A 7,265-nucleotide genomic window follows, 5' to 3' on the forward strand; every position below is an offset into this window, starting at 1 on the left:
ATTGTTAGAGATGATGAACATTTTTTCATATATTTGTTGATTGATAGTATATCCTCTTCTGAGAAGCGTCTCTTCAGGTCCTTGGCCCATTTGTTGACTGGGTTATTTGTTTATTTGCTGTTTAGCTTTTTGTGTTCTTTATATATCTTAGAGATTAGTGCTCTATCTGATGTGGGGGGGGTAAAAATTTGCTCCCAGGGTGTAGGCTGTCTATTCGTCTTATAGATTGTTTCTTTTGCTGAGAGAAAAATTTTTAGTTTGATTTCATCCCATTAATTGATTCTTGGTTTTAATTTTTGTGCTATAGGAGTTTTATTAAGGAAGTTGGGGCCTAATCCCACATGATGCAGATTAGGGACTACTTTTTCTTGCATTAGACATAGAATCTCTGGTTTAATTCCTGGATCATGATCCACTTTGAGTTGAGTTTTATGCATGGTGAGAGATAGAGGTTTCATCTCATTTTTTTTTTTTTTTGCATATGGATTTCCAGTTTTTCCATCACCATTAGTTGAAGATGCTATTTTTTCTCCAATGCTGTTTTTAGCCACTTTGACTAATATAAGATAATTGTTGTTTGGGGGGGTCAGTCTCTGTGTCCTCTATTCTATATCATTGGTTTACCAGTCTGTTTTGGTGTTGTTTTTGTTACTATTGCTCTGTAGTATAGTTTCAGGTCTGGTATAGTGATGCCACCTGCTTCACTCTTCCTGTTAAGAGTTGCTTTAGATATTCGGGGTCTCTTATTTTTCCAGATGAATTTCATGATTGCTTTTTCTATTTCTATGAGGAATGCCATTGGATTTTGATCAGAATTGCATTAAATCTGTATAGTGTTTTTGGTAGTATGGTCATTTTGATAATATTAATTCTGCCTATCCAAGAGCAAGATAGATCTTTCCATCTTCTAAGGTCTTCTTTAAGTTCTTTCTTTAAGGTTCTGTAGTCTTCATTATATAGATCTTTCATCTCTTTTGGTAAGTTGATTCCCATGTATCTGCACCAATGTAGACTATAAGATTATAGTGCTAAACACATAAATATTAGCATATTAAAACTTATGGAAGGTCCTAGGCCTTCAGTGAAATTGACTCTATTTTACTCCCACCTCAAATTATACTTTAAATATACAAAGGAAAAGTTATATTCTTTAAGCTCCCTTTCAAGGTTATTATGCGCATTTACCAATTATATGAAAAAATCAGATGCCAACTGGTTAGCAAAAGTCAAGTGAATCTAAGGTTAATTTTTATCTATAACTTCCATGTATTAATCTACATTGAAATAGTTATATTTTAAATCTAAAAATTTACCTATGCATCTATATATTTATACATAAAGAAATCAAAGGACACATCAGATGTCCGCTGATTGACAGGTAGTGAGGTCTGTAATATTCTATTGGAAATAACACTCTTTGAAGCCATCACTTCTTTCCCTCAATTGTTGGGACCAGCTTTTTCAAAACATACTTTAAACGATATTATGAAGAATGTGGAAAATACAAGTGTCATGGTTTAGACATGAGATGTCCCCCAAAAGCTCATGTATAAGACAATGCAAGAACCACCAGAGTGAAATGATTAGATTATGAGAGTTATAACCTAATCAGTGGACTAATCAACTGATGTGAATTAACTAGGTGGTCACTAAAAGCAAGTATGGTGTTGCTGGAAGACACAGGTCACTGGGGGCATGTTTTGGGGGTTTAGATTTTGTCCCTGGTGAGTGGAGCTTTCTTCTCTGCTTCTTTGTTGCCATGTCCTAAGCTGCTTTCCTCTGCATGCCCTTTGGCCATGATGTTGTGCCTCACCTTGAGCCCAGAGCTATGTAGTCAGCCAACCACAGACTGAACCTCTGAAACCAGGATCCAAAATAAACTCTCTCTCCTATATGTTGTTCTTGTCAGGTCTTTTGGTCACGGTGATGGAAAAGGTGACTAAAACGACAAGGAAGGAAACTTTGGTAAAACAGCTACTTCTAATTCAAACTGAAACCTCAAGGAAGGCCAAAGTCTGGAAGAGTGTTTTATGGATACAGCAGTGGGCTTACATGGAGAGCCAGGCTAGTGGAATAGGCTCTGCTCAGGTTCAAGGTCCACTACAGGATTTTCTCATCTAACCTGTTTTTTCTTCTTTTACTTCTGCATGACACATTGTTTATCTAGAGGGGTATGTTCACCATATGGTGTGGGCCCAGTTTTTGGGGGGGAGGGGGAGGAACCAAGTGTTGAAATTGGCTGAGGACATGGTGGTCTTCACAGCATTTGAGGCAGAGTGTTTGCTCAGGGAGGAGCTGGCTGCAGGGAGGAGGCATTTGCCTCTGCTGCTGAATTTTAATGAATGGAATCTATCAACAGAGTCAGGACACTGTAAGGCCTAACAGGTTCCAGGCCCCTCCTGGGCTGAGATGAAACTGGGGATAGGAATCTGACACAGAACTTCTCATACATACTATTAAAGAAACCCAAAGCCACAGCTTGTCCTCAGGAGGCCATTTCTTCTGGATACCAAGGTTTGCAAGCTTTACTCCTGCCCTATTGTCAGATGCTACTGGGAAATAAAGGACACCTTCTTCTGCAGCATTGTATACATAATGTGCAACAAGTTGCTTCCATAATTAGCAAACAAATGTCACATGTTATAAATTGTGAATACACAAATTCTGAATTGCATTTTGTCCTTAAAATGAAAGACAAAGCCTGCAGAAGGCAGGTTTCCTTCAGCCCCAGGATACTACAGCCCAGACTACACCACAGAGCAGGCTCCGCTTTAGATCTGATCTAGTTGTGCACGGGTGGGAGCACAGGTAGCAGTGGTAACTCATTCAATATTATTCCTCCTAGGGTGTCTCTGAGTCCACTCTATTTATTTTACTGGCAGAAAGCATGTTTGTTCATCTCTTTGCGTCACTGAACCAACTGTGAAACGGGAGAGCACAAGATGGATTCTATTCCTTGTGAGTTATTAAAGCAAGTTTCAGCAACTATAAATCCTGATAATAGGTGTCAACCTCAGAAGCAGAGAGATACAACTCAGTTTGTTGAACTTGGTGGGAAAAAAGTAAGAAAATCAGTTCTTCAATGAAAATCTGAAGAAATCTATAGGAGTTCTGTATTTGGAATTGGGGTCCCTGATTATTTCATGGTGGTGGTATTCTTAGTGTCCGGAAAAGTTTCTGTGCAAAGACATAGGATGCCTGGTTGCTATGGTAATGCCCTTCATACTAGAGTCTTATCAGCTTTCACCTTAATCTTAGGCACATAACTCCTGGAATAAAGGAACTCGCTTGATAACTGCAATATTTCACCAAGCTCAGGTGCTCTGGATCTGCCTAATAGTAATTTCAGACAACGGACTTTCTTGAGAACTACACAAAGCTCCTAACATTACATTTTGTAACTATACAATGTAACTGCACAATAAGCAACCTTGCTGATACTCTAAACAATAATATGGTTATGGTACTAATGACCTAATGTAAACTATTGGTATAAATAAATGTGGCCGCTTGGACAAGGACCCACTTTGCCACCTTTCCTTCCTCTGCACCTTGTTTCTTTGTCTCCTCTTTATTATTATTCCTCACAGAAGTCCCTATTTAGATTTTGAATGTGGATTTTGATGTTCACAGTCAACCCTAATCAAAAGTGAACAGAGGATGGGGTTGTGGCTCAGAGCTAGAGCGCTCGCCTAGCATGGGCAATACCCTGTGTTCGATTCAGCACCACATAAAAATAAAATAAAGATATTGTGTCCAACTACAACTAAAAAAAAATATTTTAAAAAAGGGAAGAATAAATCCTTTTGAAAAAAGGTTGGATGAAGTTTTACACTATTCCCTTTGGTCTTGTTCTTTAACATCTTATATGGTTGAGCCTAGAATGATCCAAAGTGATTTAAATGATGTTGCACAGGAAAATTTTGTGCTTATTTAATGCAGATACGACACACCATGGGAATGCCTTTCCTCCACCCAGGATCTGCATAGCATTGTCACCATCTTCCATCTCAGCTGCTGCAGAAGGCCAGCCAACAAGGCTGGATGCAGATTAGTCAAGGGTTTCCATTTGATTTTTGAGGGAAAGCTTCCTTTGCCAATTGGCCAATTTGCTCCTAAGCTGCAAGATATCTCCCTCCCTATCCAAACACATTTCCTTTAGCCTATTTCCACTATTCTCTCCCTCTGACCTCTTTCTACCTCTAAAAAGATGAAAACTTTTTTTTCTTTTTTACTTCAGACAGTATATAGTTTTTCTCGGAGAAGTTGGATGATATACAGATCAATGGATCTCAAATAGATACTCTGGGATACTTGTCATAAAGCCCAAGGGACAGATGAGCATCTTTGCTACCCAAAGAGGGGGAAAAAATCCTATAAGTCAAGAGCAACCAACTCCTCTCCCACTACTTTTAAGAAATCTGGTTGCTGGGCTAGGGTTGTGGCTCAGCAGTACAGCGCTCACTTCGCATGTGCAAGACTTTGGTTCGATCCTCAGCACTACATAAAAATGAATAAGTGAAATAAAGGTATTGTGCCAAATGCAACTAAAAAATAAATATTAAAATAAAAAAAAGAAATCTGGTTGTTTCTTCTTTCCCTTTGTCAGACAATTCCATTATAAGGTACCTACAAAAGACACAGGCATTCTTGCTTTGCGAATTCTGGTATTTACTTATTCATACTGTGTGCCATTCGTGGCCAACATTAATAATGGGCTGAATTCTTAGGGTTTGCTATATTCCCTGCATCCCAGAAAGGGTGCCTGTCAGATTGTTCTGAGGACTACTTGAGACTAACTCAGGATATAGGAGAATAGCCCGTGATGTTATTCCAAATTCTCTGTAGCACTATCCATCTTCCCACCCTGTAACTTGCCAGTGCTTGTCACATTTTAGAAACAACTTTAATGTAAGTCAGAGTAGACTATGGTTCCATGTTAATGGTTTTCTGTTTGTTTTATCTATCTTAATTCCTATGGTAGATTACTGATTGTAAAGTGGATTAGTATGGTCTGTTGTCTCAATCTAACTCAGTTTAGTAATCACTATGAAATCCTTGCTAAAGGTAGATATAAGGCTGCAGAGTTTATACAAAAAGTTAAGACTTACCTCACATTTTAAATGGGTAGATCATCCAAAATAACAAGGAATTTAACACAGGATAGAGTGAACAAGAGTCATAGGAAACAGAAAAATAATCCACTTACTATTACAGTGTTCTATGTATTGTACCAGAAATGGAATCCTGATGAGAATACAGATGAGGAAAAAAAAAAATAACATGAAAAGGAAAAGGGTTCTATCAAACACTCCTGACAAAAGATAAAAAGATAAGCCTAAGCCTTAATTCTAAGGTTTATGCTCTTCCAGCTGTACTGGAATACTCTGAATAATATTATGTCAATCTGTTTTAGAGTATAAGTGCAGAGAAGCCTTTACTTTATCCCAGAAAAGAGTGGTGAAAAGCAAAGAATACTGGGACCTCACAGGCCATCTGCCCTGGTCAGGCAAAGATGAAGTCTGCATTTCAACAAAAATTCTTTTCTAGCTGGGAGAATGGCCCTGTCTCTAAACAGACACAGAGGTGATTCATTTATTTCTTTTTTAAAAAAATGTTTATTTTTTAGTTCTAGGTGGACACAATATCTTTATTTTAAATTTATATGGTGCTGAGGATTGAAACCGATACCTCATGCATGAAAGACGAGCAATCTACCACTGAGCCACAATCTCAGCCCCTAATTCATTTATTTTTTCCTGACCCAGCAGCCCATTTATTCTTCAAACAACTCTGTTCAGCTTTCCTATAGCAAAGGAAATATCCTTCCATGTGATTTCCATCATATGGCTATCTCGGCCCTTCTCCATGAAAGCCCCTCAGATGTTTGAAACAGGTACAAAACCATCCATCTTGTGGCCCAATTTATCCCTCTACACTTTGCTTTTATCTACCTATATACCATTGCCTCCTTCAATAGATAACTCCTCACAATCCTTTTATTTTATTAGAATATAAAAATAATCAGTGACTATTGTAGAAAATCTAAAAATGTATAAACAACCCTAGAAGTGTGTGGTGCACCTGGAAAATTGAATGTGTGACATAGGCAATATCAGGAGGACAAAAAGTAGTTGTTTGAATGAAACTGGGTGAAAATGACATTGAGCTGACTGATGATAGATGAAAAGAGGAATAAGGTAAGCCTGGCCACAGAAGATGCTCCATGAAGAAAAGAGGTAGAAAAAGATACATGTTGTTTAGAGAACTGTGTGAGGTCAGTTTGGCAAATGGGTTATATGAAGGAGTGGTAAAGATGAAACTATAGATCTAGTGGGGCAGGAAGGACCTTACCAGCAAAGGCATTAATTTCTGTCCAAAAAGTTCTAGGAATGCATGCCATTATTGTGTTTAAGGAAAAGAATAGGATAAAATTTTGTTGCTGCAATGTCATTTTGCTGGCAGGTTAGAAAAAGCGTTGAAAGGAGCTGGGATCAAGAAGAGGTCACGGAGGAGGTTATCACAGAGAGAGACGTGGTGAAAGCCAGAGTGGAAGCAGTATGGAAATGAAACAAAAAGTACTCAGGAGATAGAGTCACTATACCTGGTGTCTGATCAAATTTGAGGGGTGAAAATTTCTGGGTATCCAGTGCCTGGGGAAATATGAGTAACTTAAAGATACTCAGAGTGTTTAAAACAGAGGTTATTTCAGAAAAGAGCCAAGAAATAAGACTAGAGATAGTTTTAGACACTGAGCCTGGTGCAGATCCATGAGAGAGGGGTAGAAGACTTAGAACTTCATTCCCAGGACAATGTGACGGCTTTGAAGAGTGATCAGCCGAGTGTTCTAGATCAGGGCTCCATTACTAAAGAGCTCATTCAAGCCACACAATTTAATCTCTTGGCCACAGTATGAACAAGGAATTAGAAGAAGGGGTGAGATGAAGACCAAGATAAGTTAAGAGTATTGCAATTATCCACATTCTAGAACATAGGAGCCTAGATGGAAGGGGTAACACCAGAGAGTGTTGTATTAGAAATATTCAGCATGAACTCCAACAAGATTTAGTAACTGATGTGATTATGATATTGTAACACAATATCAAACATCCAGTACACATAGATTCTGGGCCTGCACTGTGTTCCGCAGTCTCCAGGGTTTGGTCAGATCCCAGGAGGTAAGGTCATTTGAAAAGGAAGAGAGTTTCTTCTTGAGTTAGGCGTATTCCAGGATGGTGGGATATATAATTCAAAAGTTCAGGAGA

At 38.5% G+C, this 7,265-nt stretch overlaps 1 long non-coding RNA gene across 1 annotated transcript; it reads right to left on the bottom strand.

Annotated features, from left to right (window-relative positions):
- Positions 1-416: 416 nt before the first annotated feature.
- On the bottom strand, positions 417-2,993 carry LOC144365146 (uncharacterized). The gene is made up of 2 exons (XR_013423365.1): positions 1,814-2,993; positions 417-997 (listed from the first exon to the last, which is right to left on the bottom strand). It is a non-coding gene; the product is annotated as an uncharacterized LOC144365146 (long non-coding RNA).
- Between the last annotated feature and the right edge of the window lie 4,272 nt (positions 2,994-7,265).

This window comes from Ictidomys tridecemlineatus, chromosome 6, assembly GCF_052094955.1.
Source record: "Ictidomys tridecemlineatus isolate mIctTri1 chromosome 6, mIctTri1.hap1, whole genome shotgun sequence".
Lineage (NCBI taxonomy): Eukaryota > Metazoa > Chordata > Mammalia > Rodentia > Sciuridae > Ictidomys > Ictidomys tridecemlineatus.